Source organism: Castor canadensis, chromosome 1 (genome assembly GCF_047511655.1).
Source record: "Castor canadensis chromosome 1, mCasCan1.hap1v2, whole genome shotgun sequence".
NCBI lineage: Eukaryota > Metazoa > Chordata > Mammalia > Rodentia > Castoridae > Castor > Castor canadensis.
Genome location: NC_133386.1, coordinates 94,086,968 through 94,111,566, shown reverse-complemented (window position 1 = coordinate 94,111,566; position 24,599 = coordinate 94,086,968). Strand labels below are relative to the sequence as shown.

The 24,599-nt window shown below is 39.1% G+C and overlaps 1 pseudogene; it reads left to right on the top strand.

Moving 5' to 3' along the window:
* Positions 1-3,512, top strand: part of LOC141421716 (vomeronasal type-1 receptor 48-like) — an 87,004-nt pseudogene extending 83,492 nt beyond the window's left edge.
* The last annotated feature ends 21,087 nt before the right edge of the window (positions 3,513-24,599 follow it).

The following is a 24,599-nucleotide window of genomic DNA, read 5'->3' as shown; positions in this document are numbered from 1 at the left end:
AGAAGAATGGGGTGAAGGCCAGTTATATGGTGGTCTTGGATCACCATTGTAATCCTCTCTGAGACTTATTTTTCCCTCTCTAAAACAGAGGTGATGACTGGTAGAGTGGCTCAAGTAGTAGAGTATCTGCCTAGCAAGCATGAGGCCCTGAATTCAAACCCCAGTACTGCAAAAAACAAACAAAAAAACCCCAAATAAACAACAACAACAACAACAAAAAAACAGAGGTGAAGTTAATTGTTTTGTCTACATTTCAGTGCTCTTATGTGGATCGAGGGCAAGAATAAATAGGACACTATTGTGTATACCACAAAGGCTTAGCAGACAGAAGGTATGAAAGGCCAGTAAGATTTATGGTTTTAGGTTCCTTGTGGTTTCTAGAACAGTAGGATGAAACAATAACTAGAAATGTACATGCTTGCTTTTTATGAAATCAGTTTTTTCCAGAATATGATGAACTTTAAATGACCAATCTCAGGCTTTATCCCTGTCTTCTCTCCCTTTTGTCATTTTTATATAAAAAGGAAGAACATAGAAAGCTAACAAAAAAGTAGTAATGGGTCTTCCAAGTAAATAAATATTAAGGAAAAGATAGGGCCAATTTTGTTTAAGATGTACTCATATGCCAAGTTTATTTTCAGTAAAAATTCCCTTCATCTTACTCAACTCAGAAAAATGAAAACTGACGACCTCAGAAATAAAAATTCATATATTTTCCTAGTTAGTCTCATAAGTCATTCAGTTCTAATTCCTGTTTGAATTCGTATAATCCTTTGCCAATGAATTAATGAATAATATTCTTCTAAATGTGTTCCTTTGAGAATGATTTTTTGTGTGTACAGCTTATTAAATCCTTGTTAATATCTATGATTTTACCATATTGATGAAAGCTCCAAACTTATGCCCTTGAAATGTGGTAGAAAAGTCATAAGATTATTATTTCAATATACAATACTGATTCTACAACATCCTTTCTTATAAAAATAATGAGTGATATGACTGCACTCCATGAAGCTGTTAAGAACTTGGCATGGTGGGCAAAGAAGCCTTTGATATTTTCATAATTGTCACTGCTTTCTGACACTCTCTCATTGCCTAAGAAATGAGACTGAAGAGAAATACAGAGAACTACCCCACAAGGACTGGGTCATAGCCTGTAATATTTCACGTGATGTGATACAAAATGATAGTTGAAAAATCTCTGCTTAGTGGGCTGCATGGTAAGTGCATGTGTAGACCTTGCACTGTGGGACAACAGCTAGCATTGCCTCAGCACAGGGCAGTTCCTCACTGCATGCCATGATCCATGTCCATGCTGGGTTCCCAAGTATTCTGGCGTAATATTTCATGTTCTTTGAGGATACAACTTAAGTACTGATTTTTTGATCTGAAAGAGTCCTGTTAGAAAATAGTTAAGAAATGTCTTTCCTCTGCAAAGACACTCATTCCCTCTCTTTGCCTGCCTAATTTTCACTTACCATTCAGGATCTTTGCTTTGGTACCACCTGTACTGGAAAGAATTTCTATGTCTGTGGTCTCAAGTTAGGCCCCTTTCCTGTGCTCCTGGGGCAACTTGTCATTCTGTGTAGCACTGGTACAAGGCTATTGAAATTCCCCCTCACAAATACAACCCGCATTGTTTCTAGAACTTTCAGCAATGATGTGCTGTTTAATATGCAGCCACTAGTCACACATGATTGTAAGCACTCACAATACAGCTGGGAGAGGAAAGAGCAGTGGAAGGGGTGAATTTGATTAAGGTGATTCATATGCATGTATGGAAGTCTCACAGTGCATCCACTTTGTACAATTAATATATGCCAGTAAATAAAAAGGGAGAGAAAAATATATAGCCAGGACAATTGAAAAACTGAATTTTAAAATTTATTTAATTTAAATAATATGTATTTAAATTACTAAAATAATATGCATTTAAATTATAAATCATATAATAAATTATGAATAAATTCATTGAAATGTTATGTTAAATTATTAAAATAAAAAATTATTATCATATTATTATTGTACTGGGGGTCCATTGTGATGTTTACCAAAGTTCTTATAATATATCATCATTGAATTCACCCCCTCCATCATTCTCCTTTATCCCCCTTCCCCCATTCCTGGAATAGTTTCAACAGGTCTCATTTTTCCATTTTCATGTATGAGTACCATAATATATTTCCACCATATTCACCATCCTTTGTCTTTTCCTTATATCTTCCCTCCTCCCACTGGTGCCAACCCCCAGGCAGGACCTGTTTTACCTTCCTGTCCCCTCCGTTTTTTTTTTAAAGACATATTTGTTTGTTTAAGATACTATACCGGGAATTTCATTGTGATATTTCCATGTATATATGTATCATATCCCAAACTGGTTCATCCCCTCCATTTTTTTCTTTGTTCTTTTCTTACAGTGATTTTAATGGGTTTAAAAATTCTATGGCTGTGACATTAGGCAGTGCAACATAGACTTATTTGCTTCTTCTTCTTTTTATTTTTTTTACTAGTATAAGAAACATTCTTTATTCTGAAGTAGGCACTTGGCTCTTGGCCAATACCATCCTTCTTCTCTTCCACATCCTCATATTCGTTCTCCAGCACAAGCTCAAACTCACCCACCTGCTCATTGGCCTCTTGGCCCTAACCTACCTAGTGATGCTGCTAATGGCAGGATTCATAGCCACAGACATTTTTGTGTTTCAGGGGGGTTAGGATGTCATCACATGTAAATCCCTTATCTATGTACACAGGGTGGTGAGGGGCCTGTCCAATTGTACCACCTGTCTGCCAAGAATCATCCAGGTCACTAACATCAGCCCCAGAAACTCCCGTATAGCAAAGTTCAAACATAAATCCTTCTACTCCAACTGTGTTCTCTTCTTTTCCTGTGGGTCTTCTATGCATCCATTAGCAGTCACCTCTTAATCTCTCTTACTGCCATCCCCAATTTGACCTCAGACAATATTACCTATGTAACTGAATCTTGTTCTCTTTTATCCCAGAGTTACTACATAAGGCACACATTTTCCATCCTGTTGACCTTCAGGGAAACCTTCTTTATGGGTATCATGGTCTTTTCGGGTGGATACATGATCACTCTCTTGTGCAGACATAGGAAGCAGTCTCAGCATCTTCACAGCATCAGCCTTTCTGCAAAAGCCTCCCTAGAACCACGAGCTACCCAGACCAGTCTGCTGCTCATGAATTTCTTTATGGTAATATCCATTTTGGAGACCATTATCACCTACTCAAGGATTATGTTGAATGATGATCCAATACTTTACAATATCCAGATTCTTGTGAGCCATAGCTATGGAACAGTCAGTTCTTTGGTGTTTATCAGTGCTTTGACAATCAAGGGCCAGCATTCATGGGGTTGGAACACATCCAGAGCCCTATCTAGAGAACTATCATTATTCAGTCTGTCTGGAACCTTCTTAGAAAACTCCAAAGGGCTTCTTTTTATTCTGCCTTACTCACATTTCACCCAGTGTCTCTTTTCTCCATGACAGAACCCATCAGTCAGGGATACCAAGCGCCAGGAGACAAATGAGTCCTGTTCTCTGGCCTTGAGCAGCTCCATCTGTCCATCTCTTCCCTGAGGGCCACTGTACGAGGAACTGTGCTACATTCACAAGCTCATGGACTGAAGATGGGCTTGTCCAAGGATCAAGGTGGCCCACTCTCTGGGTTTGAGTTTCATCATCTCTGTTAAAGCTCTCACTTCTTGCAGCCTGGCTCTGCCTCCCACTTCTCACTACTTGCTTCTTCCCAGCCCCACCACCTCCTGAGTGACTATTTGCTTCTTGAGACTGGGGATTATATCTTATCTGCTTTCATATTTTCAGCACATTCAAGAAGTACTTTTTGATATTTGAATAAATATCAGTGTCCTATCTTTATTTCAACTATAATCATAATGTGTTCAGTAGCCAAGACTCAGAGGCCTGATATCTGGAGTTAAATTCTGGCTCCATCATTTAACATTTATGTCAAGGGTGACACAATTTCTCTATGCCTCAGTTCCCTCAGCTTTAAAATGGGGTATCAATAGTACCTACCTCATAGGGCTGCAGTGAGCATTAATTGCATTCATGTATTTATTAATTCATTAATATGTTGAAAATATTTATCTGTGCTGGATTCCATGGTTGGTACATAGTAAGTTCTACTATATACTGCTTATCATTATAGTATTTTTTTGGTTTGTCTTTCATTGAGAGGATAAGTGAAAGAAAGAGAAAGTAGAAAATGACAGAAAAGACACCAGTCTTTGTAGAAAGTGTTATATTTTGGGCAAGATCATTTAAACTAAAATATTCAGGGTCTTTAAGCATACATAAATACATTTATTTGTGCTTCTCAACCATCAGAAAGACTACTGCTCTGATGTTCCCCACATGGGATGAACTAGAATGCAGGGCTGAGATGGCACATAAACAAATAACAGCAATGATACGAAGTAGTTCTAAAGTACAGATGGAGTGACTAATTTTAAGACGGCAACCTTCCCTTCATTTATAACATAAATTAAATTGAATGCAATTGTGGAAAGATGTGTTTTATGAAGACTGACAGAAGGCTGCTGGCAAGAATGACTTACCAAGGGCAGGATTCCACTGTGTAGGCTTGGAGCCAGCACCACTGGCAACCAGGCTGGTCTCCTGTGCAACGACAAAATGGATCACATCGTTTCCTTTCCTGATTTGACATCTTTCAATACGCAGTTGCAGAATGAAGTTTTCAAATGTCTTAGCTATTAAAAAGATTTCTTCTTTTATCTTCAGATTGTTATCTTGATTTATTTCAATAGCTATCTCCTTTCAGGGGAGAGGAATGAGATGCTTTTTTGAAAGTCGGGCTATGCCTTTCTCAGTTTGGAGGAACCTCAGGGTATTGCTGTCTATATTTTAGTATAGAAAAGTAAAGCTCAGAGAGATGCTATTCCTCCAAATCCACATGATGTAGTAATAGAATTGAGGCAGAGCCCAGGTCTTACGAATTCTAGTTCAATGCACTTTCCAATGAATTTGGAAGATACTAAAAGAAGTGAAAGAAAGGATAGAAAGAGGAATACCCATAAGCAAGTGCTGCTTATTTTAGTGGAATTTAGCCTTTTATTAATCTCAGAGAGAATCTAATATAAACTATCAATCCTCTCCCCCTGAAAAAATACACATGATTTTTTTTCCTGACAATTTGGGATTTAATTATTACTTAATTTCACTGATAGACCCTTATTTTAAAATGGTGAGTGCAGATAGACCCTACTTTCATTTTAAGGAATTATAAATAGTATCTCAATCTCACTGCACACAGTAATTGACACTTCAGAATGTCAATTGTCTGTTAGAATAGGGCACACTCTCACAGAATGAGGACAAATTTGGACAGGTTTGTTACCTTCTATTATCAGAAACAGTAATTATAGGTTGTATATCTTTTATTACCTTTTATTTTATGTAGGAATGATGGCAAGTTATGAGGTTAGGACTTAATGCAGTTTTGTTTTGCTTTAAAATAAAGAAACACTATGTGTTCTTCCCTAATGCTGACCTTTAAAGCCAGATAATATTACCAATTATTTCAGAATGCATATATTTCAAAGCCATTTAAGTCATAGGAATTAAAATAATATAATTTCAAGAAGTAAAGATGGAATATATATTAGCTGTTTGGTGATTTCAAGTTTATAAAATTGAAGTAGGAAAAAAAGCAAGACAAAGGAAGATTTAAGATGCTTTTTATAAAAATTGTTTTTTGTCAATGCAGGGATTTAAATTCAGGGCTTCACTCTTGAAAGGCAGACACTCTACCTCTTGAACCACATGCCAAACCCTTTTGCTCTGGTTATTTTGGAGATAGGGTCTCACTTTTTGCCCAGGCCAGCCTGGACCACAGTCCTCCTATTTTACACTTCCTGCCATTGCTGGAAGGAAAGGCATGTGCCCCCATACCCACCTTTCTTTCCATTAAGATGAGATCTTGAGAAAATTTTTGCTTGAGCTGGCCTGGAATTGCAGTCCTCCCAATCTCAGCCTCCCAAATAGCTAGGATTACAAGCACGAGCCACCAGCACCTGGCTTTGAGATGCTTTTAATAATACTGGTAGTTTAGGAATTGAACTAAGTTGCTAAAAGGAATAAAGAAATTGTGTAAGGTAGCCAGGGATCTCTTTAAACATGGATATTAATGTTACAGCCTAGAATTCCCATATTGCTGGTGGGGATGGTTTAAAAATTTAAAAAGACATTATGATCTAAGAAGTGGGGGAAGAAGGATAAAAGAGAATGAAGGAGTAAATTCAACTAAGATATGTTGTAAGCACTTTTATAAATGTCACAATGTACCCCCAGTACAACAATAATATAATAAAGAGACATTATTAAAGTTTTATTCCTGATTTAGATCACATTTTTATTTCTCATTGGGTAAATATGAAACCACTTCCCAGAACAGTAATTTTAAATTGTGCAATGGACAAATAAAACAGATATAGGGAAGTCTTTTTATTATAAAATTTTTTGTTTGGTTATATTCATTATACAGGGGAGATTCCTAGTGAGAGTTCCAATTAGGCTTATATTGTACACTGGGTAGATCATCCCCATCCTCTCTCCTCCTCAACCCCCTCTCTACTCCACTTAAAGCAATTGTAGTGGGTTTCTTTGTTCTATTCCATATAGGTATATGAAGTCTATCAACCATATACCCTCACCTTCATCTTCATTTAATTTTCCTTTCCCACTAGTTATCACCCACCCCCCCAGACATACACTGTACCTATTTTACCATACTGTCTTTCATTAATAACATTTAATGATGTTCAAAAGGGTTTCTCTGTGTCCCCACTGTGGAAATACTTATTTTGGTCTGTTCAACCCCTTCCTTCCATTACTCTCCTATGGGGAAGTCTTGCTAAAAAAATACGTTTCTTCAGTATCTTTTTTGGAAATACAGTAAGCCATGTACTTATTTCATTTCCTCCAAAATTTATAAGAGATAGCTCTGGGCAGTTTCGATAAAATTGATCTTTTCTGTCATTGGCATACTCTATATTCAATCAAAGGTGTTGTTAGGATCCTGATGAGGAATTTCATTTTCATTAGCAAACTTGGTCTATTCTTCTATGAAGGACAAGCTATGTTTGTGCTAAGAGGGGAAGACTGGGCATTCCTGTATATTCTCACCCATACATTCCTGGGGCAGTACAGTACAGCACTAATGTTAGACTTAAAAACAAAATCTATAAGCAGAGATGATCAAATGTAAAAAATGACCCTATTGTGGCTACCCTGATTATGATCAAACTTTCTACAGACTTATGGTTCTAAGCAAATAACTTCCAAAGTGTATTCATAAGGTAGATGAACTCACATGAGCAAATATTTGGTAGGGCTTTATTCATGGTTGTTTTATTCCTGCAAAGAACCAGAGGAAACTGTGCCTTTCATTGTTTTTCTTGAAGCTTAGTATAGTCATTGCAATTGCCTTTCAGTTCAACATCTGTTGAGCACTGTTTATGTGGCAGGCCTTGTGCCTGGTGCCGAGGATGGCAAGATGAGTAAGACCAAGTATCTCATTGGCCCCAAAAAGCCTCCCAGAAGAGGAACAAGAACTGATTCACAATGATATGAATTCAATTCAGTACCATTAGTGCTTTGGGAGATGGGAGCACAGAATACAGTGAAAAGGGAAGCCCAGCCTAGAGAGACAAAGGAAGGACTATAGGGATGGAGAGAGTACTGTTAGCATACAGACCAGCATGAGCAAGAGCATAGAGTCATGGCAGAGGAGATATGATCAAAGTACATTATGTACATATATGAAAATAGAATAGCGAAGCCCATTACATTTTGTTTTACAGACAGGAGGCAGGATTAGAAAAAAAATCATAAGTTTGAGAATTGTTGGAGTAAGAAGGAGGTGTGAGGCTGGATGGACAAGCAGGGTCCATATTCCTCTACTAGGGAGGACTTTGTACATCAGACTAGCTAAAGGTCTGGACTTGATTCCATGTCTTTATCTGTGTATGAGAAAGAGACGTATTTTCCATGCAGGAGATACAATAGCAACAACAATAACAAGAAAACAGAGGAAGTTCCTACTGACATGGTGATTTTAATCATGGGTGTGTATATATGAGAGGAGGAGATCAACAATAAATAAAATCATTGAATTATGCAATATGATATATCAGAGTTCTTGAAATATGCAGCAGGCATGAGTTGTGGGAGGGTCGGAAGATGATGTACAGATGGTCAAGGAGAGCTCCTAAGACGGAGTGCGGGAGAAAGCCCTGGGGTCATCTGATGGCAGACTGGTCCATTGAGTGACGGGCAGTGAGTCAAAAGACCCTGCAGGGGAACATAATGAGAAACTAAGGGAAGAAGTTGGAGAGAGATGGAGGTCATAGAAATAACCAGAGGCAATGTCTGGTACTGCTTTGTAGACTGAATTTTTTCCTAATTTTCAATGTTTTACTTGAAAATGGTGCTCTGGTATAAATGCAGCACTCCAGAGGTTCTTGTTAAAATGCACATTCTGATTCAGTAGGTCTCCGTACTTGAAAATCTGTATAGCACTCACTCCCTTATCCATGGGGGGTTCATTCCAAATCCCCTAATGGATGCCTGAAAACTTCAGACTGTACAAAATTCTGTATATACTGTGTTTTTCCTACACATACACATATTATTAGGTCCAGGAAGAGATCAACAACTAACCATAGATCTTAGCAACCTCAGAATATGACTGTTTTCTTTTCTTATAAAATTAAAAACTTTCACTTAATGGAAGCACTTTGTGGTTTCCTTTACTGTATCTGAATTGCCAGCAAAACTAATCTGCATTGGGACCATTTAAAATAAGGGTTACTTGGATATAGGCATTGCAATAGCAGGACAATGGATCTGATTGTCAAGGCAGCCACTGAGTGACAAAGGGCGACTGGCACTTGTATAGCATGGTCTTTCTGGATGATTCACATTCTCAGTGGAGCAGAGCAGGAAGCATGAGATGGCACCAGGCACTCAGAACCATATGCAGTTTAACAGCTTTCAAATGTTTAGTTCTGGACTTTTCCATTGGGTATTTACAAACTGCAGCTAATTGAGCAACTGAATGGTGGGGTTACTCTATTTCTATCACGCTCTCAGGAGACTTGGCTCTTGTTGGTGAGGGAACAAATAGCTACCACACGAGAGGCCAGGCTACAAAACAGTGGCAGCTTTCAGCCGAAGTCAGAAGGTGCAAGACATCCTGAGCAGAAGCTGGTCATGCAGGTGTTTTTGGTAACGCATGGCTGAGTTCTCAAGAGGGCATTGAAAGTGCCCCTCACGGTGGGTAAGAGCATGTGACTAATGAGGGGTCTGATGGGGGGGACAGAGATTGTGGAAAGGTAGGCAAATACTAATGAGAATGACCTGAAACCTTGAACGCTGGGATGACTAAGAAAAACAATGGTGAGGTTTGTGCCTGGTGTTCTCTAAGGGGAAATGTGCCATTGGTTCTGATTTCAACTTTTGAAGTATCTTGAGAAGACTGTTGTTATGAGCTGGCAGTGTTGTGCTTTGGGAGGTGGGGTTTTCCCAGGATCAGGAGGAGGTCTTAGGGCCTCTTTTGCAATTCCTCAAGTGACAGATCCAGGCTTTGGGAGATGAAGTGTCATCTGGAATGTACCAAGCTCTGCATTCTTCCATGGCTGCCTGGTTCCCTTGTACAAAGCAACCAACACTGCTGGTTTTCTGCCTATCCTTTCAGAGCTGTTTTATGCAAACAAAACACTAAAAGAGGATATAAAATGTTTCAAAATCACAATTCAGAAGTGTTAGAACACATAAGGATAATACTATATCTGATACGTGCAAGATACATATTTCACTACTTTCAAGGGCCCATGGAACAAACAAATCCATACTGAGCCGTGAAGCAAGTCTCAGCGCATTTCAAAGGATTAGTATCAGAGACTGTATTCTTTGATCAGATTACGATTATATTAGAATTCGATAATAGAGATAATATGTATTTGTGTGTTGAAAATTATGGAACACAATTCTAAGTGACTTTTTTAGTCAAAAAGATACCATAACAAAACAGGAAATGTTCGTAATTAAATGAAAAGAAAAATTATTTTCTTAAAACTTGTTGGATACAGCTAAAGGCAGTGCTGAGAGGGAAATTTTTAGCTTCAAGTACTTGTATTAAATAAGACACAAAGATGGAAATCAATAAATTAATAATCTGTGTTAAAAGGTTAAAAAAACCAACCAAATTAACAGAGAAAATAAAGGTGGAAATAATAAAGAACGTGTAAGTTAATGAGCTAGAACACCAAATGCAACAGAGCCCATCAAAACCACAAGTGGGTTATGTGGAAAGAGAACGTTTGATAAACTGCTGGTGAGCCCAGGAGACTAAAAAAGGAGAAGGTAGACATTAGGACTGGAAAGAGAGATACAGCGTTAGAAGCAGCAAACCAAGGACAGTAAGAGGAGATTTCAAAAAAGCATTGTTTATGACAAAATTAGACAAATTCCTAGAAAAATATAATTTACCAAAGTGGACTTAAAAAGAAATAGAAAATGTTAACATTCTTTCAGCCAGTAAATTCATTCTGTAGCTTAAAATCTTCCTACCTGAGACACAGACATAGGTTATTTTATCATGTATCCTAGCAAGTATTCAAAAATAAATAAATACAATCTGACATAAACTATTCCAGAAAAAGTCTTATAGAAAAAAATGGAGCACTTGACAAATCGTCATAAGACTTCAGCATAATCTTGATACCAAACTTAATGAAAATAATTTGAGAAAGGAAAATCTAATTAGTGAATTTAGAAGAAAAAGTGCCTTAAACAAACATTATCAAAATGATTCCTATGATCTATGACTAGGTAGGGAAAGGTAGGAGGGGAAAGTGCTTCAAGAAGAAAAAGACAAGTAAGGAGAGAGTTGTCAGGACAGGATGAGAAAGCTTTCAGGAAAGTTGGTGGGTAGATACTAATTATAAACTTTATGTCTTTTATAATGTTGACACTTTTTGTTCTGATGCTACACAGTATGTGGAGGAAATAATAACTCAAGCTCCTGAATTTGTTCAATTAAATAGTTATTGAACCTCTTCTATGGACAAGTATACTGAGCTTGGAAACTAAAAAGGTGTATCTGAGATTTGGTGAAGAAGGTAATGTTGTCTCCTCATAAAACACACAGAACTACTAGGACAGAAAAGCTATGGGTTACAGACAGCTGCCACAAAACTAGGAGACAGAAAGTCCCACAAATCTCAAGTTATAAGCCAATGATGACAAATCACCCACAGCACAGGACCTACTAGGCATCAGCCTCTAAGAGGAAGCAGAGAGAAGCAAGTGATGTCTGAATAACCTGATGTCTGAATAACCTGATGTCTTCAAAATAGCAAACATAGAACTAAGCTGAAAAAAAAAAAGAATCAACGGTTACATGTTTTCTCTCATATGTGGAAGCTATACCTATAACTTGAATGTATATACAGAAACATATATGATTATATATGTTTGTATAGTGACAGAGAAAACAAAATTGTATTAATGCATCTGTCTGAGGGGGCTATGGGAGGTAGGAGAGAGAAAGAAAATGTTAGAGAAGAAAAATAGTGAAACTACCCATCTATATATACATATGATATAATGTACTGTATGGTAAGCTATTGAAAATTAGGGGAGCATGGTGCTAGAGCATGAGTAAGTAACAGAAGGGAGGGGATTGGTTTGATAAAAGCACAACATATACAGACCTGAAGTACAAGGCAAAACCCCCTTGTACTATCAACATATACTTAATGACAGAACAGGTCCTGTCAGGGGGATTGGTGCCAGTGAGGGGGGAGGGGAGGGAGGTGGGGAAAGGATGTGGGAGAATGACTATCATGTGTACACATGTTTGTAAATGGAGAAATGATACCTGTTGAAATTATTCCAGGATCTGGGGAAGAGGAGGCGAATTCAAGTATGACATATTTGGTATATTGTAAGGACTTTTGTAATTGCCACAATGTACCCCCAGCACAACAAAAAAAAATTAAAAAAAGAATTACCTATTAAAAACTATTAAAAATGAAGGATAGGAGGGAAAAGTAAATCTTTTCTGGGGGTGGGTATCAGTGGCAGGGAATGGGCCCAAGGAAAGGGGGAGTGAGGGTGAATATGGTGAATGTGTTTTGTATCCATATATGAAAATAGAAGAATGAAACCTGTTGAAACTGTTCTAAGAAAGGGGGAGGTGGAACAGGGAGAATGATGGAGGGGATAAATCAAACTAAGATATTTTGTAAGCACATATGTAAATGTCACAATGTATCCCCCTGTAGAACTATTATATGCTAATAAATGCATTAAAAATAGCAAACACAGGGGATGAGACATAGCTCAGTGATGGAGCTTGGGTTGTACTCCCAATACACCAAAACAAACAAACAAACAAAAAAGCAAAACAGAATTTACCTCAAAAACTTGGAAAATCATGTTGAGAATAGCTACTAAAACTGGGAGGGGTTCTCATGCTCTAAAAACATCTGTGTTATCACAGAGATTGTGAAAAGACTGTAGAAGCTTGAATATGGTTACCAAACCGAGGTCCAGAAGCACGTCCCCTGGAAGAACAATGTCCAAGAGACAGTATTGGGGCACAAAGAAAGGCTTTATTCAGATGGGCATGGTGGCACATACCTGTAATCCCAGACCTTGAGAGTCTGATGCAGAAGGACTACAACTTCCAAGCCAGCTTGTGCATGTTGATCATTTGATAAGATCCGAAAGTTACAGCAACAAAGGAGACAGACACAATATAGGAGCAGAGATGCCAAATGTTTTCATCTCATTTCAGTCACCCATCAGATATCTGCAGGCCCAAGTGAAGAGTCAGTGTTTTCAGCATATTCACCTTTGAGTCCTTCCAAAATAACTTAGGCAACTGTTATCATAGTCCATAGTCAGCTGTGTTATCTACAGCAAAGATGGTGGGAAGTACACAGTGTAATTAGCTGTGTGGCCTCCAAAATGATTGGTCTTTAAGTTAAGTAAGAGCTAGTGAAGCTAGAGGGTCTGCTCTTCCCTTTGTAACTTTTTGAGGTCTTTTCACTCTCAAAGATGCACAACAAAGTCCACTCCAGACAAAGCTGTGGCCCTAATCCAAACTGAGAGTAAACTGCTGAGAAGAGAATCTAAATCAATCAGGTCAATGATGACAGGGAACAAGAGACCGAGGAAACATAAAGTCCAGATAACAGTGGTAAGGGAGGCTAGAACCAGAAAAGCTTAGAATTTAAATATTTATCTTTTCAGCAATTTACAAAAACAATCAGAAGAGGGTGGTCTAGGGATGTTAAATTAAAAACAGCAAAAACAAAACCCATCCTTCGTAAAAGTTTAGAAAATCTGATTATAGGTAAAAATGAGCAACAGAAAGGAATGGTGTTCAAATCATATTCAAATTGATTTCGGAATGAAAAGGGAGGAGTAGGACCCTTGGAGACAATGAAGGCATGCCAGAAAGATAATCTTGCAACACAAAAAACCCTCTAACTTAATATTTCAAAATGGACCAAAAAATAGAAGATATGAAATGTAAATCAGAATAAAGAAAAATTGGAAATTAAGAGGCAGAAATTAAGAAAGAGTTAGACACATGGGAATGAGTTTAGGATTAGGAATTGACCATCTAGAAGTATAGCAGAAGAACAAATACTGACTGATAGTGCCTTCCAATAAAACAGACGATGGAAGTGCTATTTAGAGTATCTAAAAACATGAAAACATTACAAGAATAGTCTAGAAGAAGGTGTATATATATATATATATATATATATATATATATATATATATACACCTTTGGGCTGTACTGGGGTTTGAACGCTTGCTATGCTGGCATTCTACCACTTGAGCCATGCCCCACTGACATTCTTTTATTTAAGATCAGGAGCTGTGTCTGCATGTCATTTATTAATTCAGTGCTTCTCAGCTCCTAACTGCCTTCCTCCTTTCCCCGCCGCTTTGTGATGTTGGAGCTGGGCCCTGCTAATTTCTCCTTCGTTTTAAGGCTAAACTCTGTCAGTAGAAGATGAAAATGGTAAAGAGAGATTGCAAGACAGTAAGAGCTTTCTTGCTTCATAGGAAGACTATTTCTGAGCCAAAATAAGCTGACTGGTGTGCAAGGGTGGAGACTTTCTTGTGGTGTCCCCACTGCAAAGGATCCTCCATTTCAGTGCTGGCAATTCCCCAACAAAGCCCCGCCCCCATAAAGTTTCTTCATTCCCACAGCAGCTGGAGAACGGCTCTGTGCAGATCCCCCTCTCATCACAGGTCTGAATCTTCTTGAGTTTTATAAACCCCCTTCTTCTAAGTTTCTAGGATCCTTCCTCATACACTTTCCTTCAGCCCGAGGGACACAACTGCTTTCGGAATTTGCCTCCTGTGAGTTTGATAGAGTTCTCTTTTATTCCTTTCCGTAGTTACCTGGTTTACATTCTTTGTATTAAATTCTACCAGCTCAAATTACTGGGGTGTTTTCTGTTGTGGACTGGGCCTTAGTACCCAGGAAGAAAATTATGTTCTTTTGTTAAAGAAACATTGCTTTTTAACTGTAAATTGGCAAATTATAGCTGTATATATTTTGAAATGATGTTCTTAAAACATTGTGTCACAAAGTTAAATGTGTCTGACTTGAAGAGGGGAAGCCAGGGGTTTAAGAAATGCCCAGTGAGAAGGACTGATAGTGATTCAGAATACTGACAGAGGAGATGAAAAGGAGAAAGACAGGGTTTAGGACTTCCCAGACATAGAAGCAAAGGCGGTATGGTAATATACAGCCATATAATTTCAATATCATAGGGAATGTTGATCATTTTAAGCCAAAGATGCTAATAAGGGTGTCAGGAGAAGGAACTGGTATTGGGAAAAGAGAATTATTTGGGTCTCAGACATGTTGACCATTAAATAAAAATGGCATAGTTGCGTAAAAATTTCTGGGAGGAGTTGAGTACAAAGGCTTGGAGTGATGAGGGGGAGGCCATGAGTCTGACTGTAAGTGAAGAATCATTATTCATTTGCTCTTTAGAGGGACATCCAGTGTCTCCTGTGTTCTGGTTTTAGGACATAAGCTGACTCAGCACACACACATCTCTGTCTTAGAGAGCTCACATCCACAGGGGTGGAGCAGTAGGCAAACACACTTAGAAGGTGTCCTATAAATCACCCACTCTAACATCCTTACTGTACATCCACACTGCAGTCTCCATGGCTTAATTGGCTGAACGATGTTCTGTGGATTTAGTAACAAGGGTAGAAGCTAAATCCAGACATTGTGATTCTCAGCCCAGTGCCTCCTTTCTACATCCCAAACGGCCACTGTAGACACATGAGGCACTAATGCTGTCTCTCCTCCTCGATTAATTGAAATAAAATCTCAGCTTTTATTGAGATGACTTCTGGAACAGGCAAAGGGCTTCCTTTTCCTTGGGAATTTTAGTTTTAGTAGACATCAAAACCTTACCATAAAGGATGCAGCCTTGGCAGTGGAATTTCAGACTCCAGCCAATCAAGTTTACATCTGACATGAGCCCACCCTTCCTGACCCATAAGAGTGGTCTGCTTCAAGCACCTCTCTGATTGTCCATCCAGAGCGCTCTTGGTTTCAAACCAACTAAGAGCCAACGAAAGGCTAAAATTCTACAGACAAGAAAAATGAGAGACACCTAGTATATTTGTGGTTATCGCATCAATTTATTTTATCAGATATCAAAAATGTACTGAATGGAAATAGAAAGTGTATTTGCTTGTTTGAGACAGTCCAAAAAGTCTTTCTTTGGTTGTTAGAATCAGACAGCCTGGTTCAAATATTGACCTCATTACCTCCTGGCTTTGTGACTTTGAGAAAATCCTTTAACCTCTCTGTGCCTTCTGTTTCCTCACAAGTGAAACAGACACATTCTACTACTTTCAGTGGTTGTTGTCAATATTTCTAAATATTGCAGAGTCTGACCTCACATACATGACTCATTTGGTTATTCCTGATTTTCTAGTTTGAGCCCCTATGCTAGAGTTTGCGGAACAGATGGCTCTACCCTCAAGAAATCTCGCTTTATTTAGAAAGACAAGATTTTTCTCTAGAAGAGATAACCAACAGTGAGCGTAAGTAAAAATGCCAGCTGCATAATCAAGTCAACAGGTGTGGACGTGAGGGTCAGTTAGTTGTGCATCTGTCATTGATTCAGTTGATCTGACTGGCCAGGCAGGTGTGCCCTTCCTTCCCGTCTGCTCCATGTGCATCTCTCCCAAGCTGAGTGCTAGGTAGAAGAGGATGATTTTTCCCAATAGAGGAGGACTGTTTTTAGGACAAGGGTAGTTGTGTGCCCTGCTAGACCCCCAAACAAGCTCTCAAATCAGCAGCTGTTGGGGAGGAGATGGACATCACTGGTGACTGGGATTACCCAGGACCAGATCAGTCAGAAAATTCTGTGTGTATGTGGGAGGAGCAGATTTGGGATATAGGGAGAAGGTGAACAGGGAGGATGGAGCTTGGAGGTACATTTTAATGCACCATAAGTGTTTTGATGAGTGGAAAAAGAATGGTTAGTGGTGAATGTGCAGAAATGGTAAGCAAGGGAAAGTAAGTGAAAAGAGTTGAGTGCAATGGCTCACACCTGTAATTCCAGCTACTTGGGAGGCAGAGGTTGGGAAGATCATGGACTGAGGCGAGTTTGGGCAAAAAAGTTAGCAAGACCCCATCTCAAGAACAACCAAAAAAACCAAAGCAAAAACTGGATACAGTGATGCATGCCTAGCATCCCAGCTGTGTTGGAAGCATAAGTAGGAGGATCAAAGATCAAGAGCCCAGGCAAAAACATGAGACCCTACTCAAAACATAACCAAAACAAAAAGGGCTATGGGTATATCTCAAGCTATAAAACACCTGCCTAGCAACAGCAAGGCCCTGAGTTCAAACCCTAGTCCCCCCCCAAAAAGGGAAAAAAGTAAAAGGTAAAGGAAAAAGAAATGAAAAGACGTATGTGAGAGAGACCATGAACAAGAAGCTAAGTCTCTGAATCTCTTTTGATAGGAGGCCTTCATCTGGAAAAGACAGCTGTTCTCAGGCTTAGGAAGCTGGAAGACTGATGGTACTTAGAATGCATCAAAATGACAGAACCAGGAGCCAGCAGCGGCCATGGAAGAGGAGCACATTTAACTCTTCACAGATGCAGTGGTGAGGAGGGCCGGCTGAGCCACTATATCTAAATCACTTGGCGCAGTGCCTGCCACAGAGTCAGGGCGCGATGTACGTCAACTGTTATTGTCTGTTCACCCCAGAGGCTGTGTTGCACTAAGTGCAATGCTAAGAAATGCTCGCCATGTTTTCCCTCTTCATCCTTCTTCCCCCTCCCACCGTGCGCTCTCCTTAAAATGACCTGTTTTACATTCCTGACCTTCGTTGTTCAGGTGTGGATCTGTGGTTCAGTGGGAATTTTGCCTTGGTATTTTACTTGTAAATTATTGTTCTTAAGTCAGTCTAGCACCCTTCCACTGCTCTTCCTCACCCTTTCCCACATCCTATGTTGTTAAACTGTTTTCAGTGTGTTTCATTGTATCTTGTTCCTATGTAGATGTGATATATTTCATTATTTTTTAGTGCAATGAAACCCCTTGTATAACTATCATAAGCTAACAAGAATGTCTTTTTTCCAAAATGAAGGACAGGAAGGTAAAAGAGGTCCTAGCCAGGACTGGGTAGCAGTGGGAGGGGGGGAAGGCATAAGGAAAGGGTGAATAAGGGTGAGTATGATGGATGTATTTTATATTCAAGTATGAAAATAGAGCAATGAAACCTGTTGAAATTGTTCTAAGATGGGGGAGTGGAGATAAAGGTGAAAGATGGAATGGGTGACTCTAATTAATATGCATTGTAAGTGTTTATACAAATGTCACAATATACTCCTGTACAACTATAATATGTTGATAACAACAACAAAAAATGCTGGCCATGAGTGAATATGGAAATGTGTGTATTTCTGAACTTTTGTTTGTATCTTGGGTACTTTTTCCTGTGGTAAACAAAACGTATTTTTATAGCTGCACAATTTAACTTGAATTCTCACCATGACGTTAGCTGGGATTAGAAGAGCCAGGATAACAAAACAAAGCGAGACCATAGGCAGACTTCTGCGAGGCGTAGGAAAGCAACTACACCAACCTTGTCACTTTCTCCTTTGATTACCAGTCTCCCTGATAGTCTCTTTTTCCTCCTAGAATAATAGAAAATGACAACCTTTGGTTCAGCAAGGGTTGATGGCATTATTAGAACGAGCACATTCATTATGCACTATAAAGCTCACCAGAAGCCCTAATAGCATTTAGAGAGCCATGTGGGCGAACTGTCCAAGGAGATTCTGTGTCCACAATGCAACGTGTTTAATTTGTGAAAAATAGAGTTAATAATTTGTTGACTTTTGTCTACTTCCTAGACTCTCTACTTTCCTCCACATTTTACTTGAAAAAGCATTTACTTGAACTCTGCATGAGCATTGAAAGCAAGCATTGTGCCTAGTTTTATACCACAGACTCTGCAAAATTACAAAGCATGGCAGGGAGGAAGAGGTGTAAAAAAGCAGGCGATTAGTGCTGTTTGTTTTCACATGCTTCACTGGGAGCTGGTAACCTTTTAAAAACAGCACATCACTGTGTGCTTGTCTTTTTGCACTGTCAACCCAAAACGAGATCCTGGGTTCAAAGAATTCTAGAGCGAAGAGGCAGCTTGAGGATGGTCTGGTGCAATGCCATACTTTACAGACGAGGATGCTGAGGCCTGCATGATTCCTTCAAGGCCACAGCAGGGTCTGGAGTTAGGACAAGAACCTGGATCCCATGGCTTGCTTTCCTGCTGCCTCCTGTTTCCTGCTCTGATGCTACTGGATGTTCATTAATGAAAACTGGGCTAGGATGGTTGAAAGCAGGATGTCAGAATTGGAAGAAGCTTGGGGAATATCACCTCAGACCTGTGGAGCTTGGGGATTTGCCCAAGGTCGGGGATAAGGATGAGAGAGGAAGAACTGATTCTTGATCCCATGACCTGAATCCTGGGCCATTTGCATGGTTTTAAATCACTCAAGAGCCAGTGGATGGATGATATGGAGAATTCCTGTCACAGTAATGGTGACAGGGCCACCCTTGCTAAGATCTGCGTGTTTCATATTTCTACTCACTCCACTTCTTTGGGCCTGGAGGGACCAAGGCAGAGAGGTCTACATGTTCTTCTAGCTCAAACATGGACTCTGGATAAGGGCATGGAACAATTCTATAGATTCCTTCTGTTAAGCCTTTTGCTGCAACCAGGTTAATCATTTCTCTTTCAGATAACCCATGACATTTTCTGTCTTTGTCCTTTGCAAAGCCATTCCTTTTCCTAGAACTCTTTTGCCTCATGTTAATTTATTTAACTATATTCCATCTGGAATTTAAGTGCCAGGAGAGAGAGACCTGCCTGTCTCATTGGCTGCTGTGCAGTCCTGGTGTATAGTAGGCACTCAACAAATACTTGCTAAAAAATGAACAAAATAATTATACGTGCTGCTTTGTTCCCATCTCCTGAAGCTGTATCAAATCATCTCTGAGGGTTCTTGACCCTTACTTGTATCCTTAATCTCATCTTGGATGTTTTGCTCAATTCTGACCTAGACATCAAGATTTGCCAGGAAAGATATGATGTCAGTTGGGCTCTGTCTTTGCCCCTAGCTCTAGACTTTGGTGTCCGTCTTTGATATGTCCTACAGAGTGCGTCTGACTGATGACAAGTCCACTGCCCTTTTCCTACTTGACAGCAGCTTGGTGCATGTGGTTTATGTTAAAAGGATGGTGCCATGACCTCTAGATACAAAGTTCTGCCTAAAGGCTGACCTTCTATCTGGCAGCTGCTGCAGACTCTTTGACCATAATTCTGGTCCCCTGTGGGGGTGGGTTACTGCAGACCCTCATCCATCCTGTCCTGCTCTAGTTCAGTCAGTTGCTTCATGATTTGTGCCATACCTGAATGAGTCTCACTTTCTTGGTTCCCTGGTTTCCTAGTGTGTTAAGATATTTGTCTTGCTGGGCCTGTGTGCTGTGTGATTATTTTGTTGTTGTTTGTTTCAATTTTATTTTATTTTTATTATCATATTGTTGTACTGGGGGTACACTGTGATATTTACAAAAGTGATTACAATATATCTTAATTAAATTCACCAGTCCATCATTCTCCTTTCCCCCTCCCCCCTTCGTAGAATAGTTTCAACTGGTCTCATTTTTCCATTTGCATACATGTATATGTAATATTTCCACCATATTTAACATCTTTCACCCTTTCCTTATGTCCTCCCCCCTCCACTGGTACTAATCCCCAGACAGGACCTGTTTTAGCTTCCTGTCCTTCATTTTTGAAAAAAGACATTTTTGTTTGTTTTAGAGTTATACAGGGAGTTTCTTTATGACATAGCTATGTATATATGTATTATATCCCAAATTTATTCATTCCCTCCATTTTTCTCCTTTCTACCTTTCTGATTTCAACAGGTTTAAGTATTCTATATTCGTTCTTGGATGGAAAGTACATCAACCATATGCATCTTCTTTACTTCCTTCATGTATCCTCCCCCTCCTTAGTGTGACCTATTTTTCATTCTTGGCCTTCATTGCTTAGGTGTCTGTTCATTGGTCAGTGGGAATTTTGCCTTGGTTTTATACCTGCACATGCATTGTGCTTAAGTCAATGTAACTCGCTCCACTGCACTTCCTCACCCTTTCCTCCCCCCATCTTGTGTTGTTTAATAGTTTCCAGCGTGTTTCCTTGTGTTTTGTTCCTACACAGATGTGATGTACTTCACTATATTTCTTTCCTTCTTTTCCTCCTCCTTGGTCTCCTCTACCAGTCCCACTTTTGGGTACATGATGGTAAGTCCTGGAGGACACATGCCTGCTCCATTTATTGATGTTGTCATCCCAAGATTCCTTTCCAGTGCTGTTTCTCCATTTGAGCCACTACTGTTCCCTAGAGTCGGACTGGCAGAGCCAACCCACAGCCAAGATGGCCTCTGCAGTGTTTCATCATACATTCTAGTTTGCCAAGTCTATTGGCTATGCTGGTCTTTGTCCCTGAGGTTTTTTTGGATGAGTCCCTTTCCCAGTCCTCTCCATGTCCAGGGAAGGGTGGTGTTTTCCTCCTCTAGGATCATGATTAAGAGGTAGTAGTCTTGTGTCAGGGGGATGGGACACCAAGTATGTGACTTACACAAGTTAAGTACATCTAGGTCTCAATTTCTTCACCTGAAAAATGAAGGAAGAATGCAGGCAAAAATGGCATTTTGTCTCATATTATCATAGGGAGGACTGAATGAGAAATAATGTCGCCAGTAAGTTCCATGGGAGACCCAGAGTTAGTGGGCTACCCTTCCTTCTTCAGCTCTCTAAACTGTTCCATTTTATGCACTCCTATGCCACTCACTTTGGAGTTAAAAGTATTGTATTACACTTTTACTCTCCATTTTAAAATCCATATCTTGCATCTCCAGCTACATTGTTGGTACTTTCAGGTAAAAAATTATCTGTGTTTGGTATTATACCTGCAAAGCCTTGGCTTTGCATATATTAGATTCACAGTAACACTTTTTCATTGCTGGTTTGAGTAGTGATCTCATCTATTCTAAAAAATCAAACACCATCTTCCAGAAATTTGGATGAGTTTGCTCGCCCTGGAGAGCATTTCCCTTGCCAATGTACTATTGGCAAGGACAAATGTCAAGGCAGACAAAAACATTCACTTATAAACCATCCTAGGGATTACGCAAATGGCAGCTGTCCTGAAATGATGGTGCTTATTAATGCTGATCTTAGACTTACTTGCAACAGTGGTGAGAATTAGCAGTGGTCATACTGAAAACCTTCAGGAGAAGGGATGGCCTCTGCGAGTCAGTCAGCTTGGAAGGTGGGGCTGGGAGACTTTGCGGTCTTTCGGAAGAACACTGCCTTGCTCTTAATGGAAAACTTCCCACCAGATAGATTCATATGAGCCCATTTGATTGACTGATGAATTTCCTGAAACTCTACTTTTGGCTTTACTTACTATTGACAGGAAATAGAAAGAAAGCTGCCACAAAGGTCATCACTCACTTCAACAAAGTCACATCAACTTCCTTGGAGAAAGGAATTTAACACAATTAGCTTGATGCTGAGGACGTGGGTCTTTTTTATTTGGATTCTGAAATGCAGCTGGCACTTACACTCTGATGCCACAACATACACATATACAATGAGAGACTAACGGGAGAGGAGAGGGTGGGGTCGGATGTCTCAGGATTAGGACTGAGCGACAGGGGTAGGTCAGGAGAGAGGATCTGGACTTGGAAAAGGGAGCTGGAGTCTAGTTCTCAGTTTCTTTCTATAAAATGGGAGGAAAAAGTGTTTTACTTTCTTGCCTTTCTCAGAAGGTTGATGTAACCATTACTCATGATAATGTTTGTGAAGACATTTTATAAGCTTAAAAGCACTGAATATGTGAAAGGTAAAGAAAGTGGCTTTGTTGACCATAATCCTTTCTCAACTGTTGATGGTTCTGGTGCCCAGCACAGTAAACAAGACAGAACAGGTGATGGGGACAGGGTGTTACACAGGCAACATGTGCTGGTGGCTGTGGTCATTTGGCCAGAGTCCATTTGATTTGTAGGACACAGGTCATTCTTATGGCTAAGCCTTGCTTTTCCCTTAGACTGGATTTGCAAATTCTGATACAGGAAAACAGAAGCTTTTTTCTTGATCTTAGAAAAAGGGTCCAAAGGAAAAATGATCTTATCTCTCTCTCTCTCTGTAAATCTCTAGACACATCAAGAAACAGAGGCTTGCTTTTCTCTGGGTCAGCCTTACTTTGGAAAAAGAGGACTAGGAAAAATGGACTTAAATTACACAGAGGATGTTGTTTGGCAAAGAGGGGAGAAAGGGAATTTTTCAAGGAGAGAATGTGACAGTAGAAAAGCCGGAGAATTTTCTGTGTGCTGGAAGGTTGCAGATAACATAGCCTATTACTAGCAGAGGTTTGGGAAGGTGTCTGGATGTTTTTAAGGAAATAGAAAGGTAATTACCTTCCTGAGATGACTTAAGGCATTTCTTTTCAAGGCCTCTTCAATTTCTTTGCTCAGTCTATAAACTTTGTGCTAGAAAAATAGAAACATATATCCACTTAGAGAACAATGTGAAAAAATATCATTTACAGTGAAGCTTTGACTTTTAGGATTGTATAGGTTTTAGTAGAGAGGCTTCTAAGAAATGGAGGGAAATATTGAAATTTGAAAGCAAGATGCACATTTATAACTAATTTGTTAAGCATATAATATAGTTTCCCATCAGTTGTCTTGGGTGTTAACTATTAGAAATGTAGCCCTCCCCCGCTGATGCTATCTCTAAAAGGAGGTTGATGAAAAATCAAAAGCCAAATGTAGGTAATTTCAAAACTGAAGTATCCTTTGTCCAAATTCCCAGAAGCTCAGAAAGAAATTGCCAATATCAGATTGTCCATCTTTCTTCAGGATAATAACAAAATAGTAATAGAGTGAAAGAATGTAAAAGTAGCTGACCCAAGGTAAAAGCTTTTGGCATTCTTTAAAATAGGCTCAAGGGACATTAGGTAATAAATTGTACTTTATTTGGAATTCTGGCTAAATGAGTAGAATTGAGCTGCTCTTGCCGGAAAAACAAAAACAGAAAGGGACAACTGAGTGACATGATGGCTACATTAACTTGCTTCAGTAAAGTTACATTTACTATCTATAGGTATCCCATATCATGAAATAAAAATGTTTTTTAAAATTTAATAAAAAGACCATCCTGAGAAAGTCTCCAAAGATGCTTCCTTAAGGAGAGATGCCTATACATTTTTTCATAAAAATTCTGTGTTAATAACATTAAAGTTTTAAGAAATATTTTCTATTAAATTTTGAGAGAAAAACACTTATCTGAAGACAAGGAAAAGTTTATGCTAGACGATCCATTAATCCCTGAACTAGGCCTATAAATGGTTTACGGAGAAAAGAATTAAAGAATTTACAATCTTTGTCAAAAACTCAAAATAACTCCTTTTATTTCTCTGTTTCAAATAAAGATTCATAGGCAGATCTGGAGACTAATGATCTTTAAATTAAAACATTTTATATGGTTTTCACATAGAAGAATAAAGCAAGAGGTCAGGTCTTTCTCTGAGAGAAGAAAAGACACTGCAGGAAGGGGCATAAAAGTAAAGAAGAGGAAAGCAACCTTTTGAGGACAGCCTACTTAAAAATATTTACAGTAAAACTACTTAATCCCAGGTCTATTAGTAAGAGAATGGTTCCCTAAGCAAATTAATAGCATAAAGAGATTTGGGGCGGGGTCTAGCACTCAACTACGGAATAAGTCAAGCTTGATCCTTAGGTGTTTACAACAGAAGGGCCATGAACAACTGTGGTTGCTTCGCATTGTAAACCACCAGGTTGGCCTGATGTTTATAACAATAACCATAGACTTTTAGAGTGTGAAGGACATTAGAGCAAATCTAAGCCGATTTAT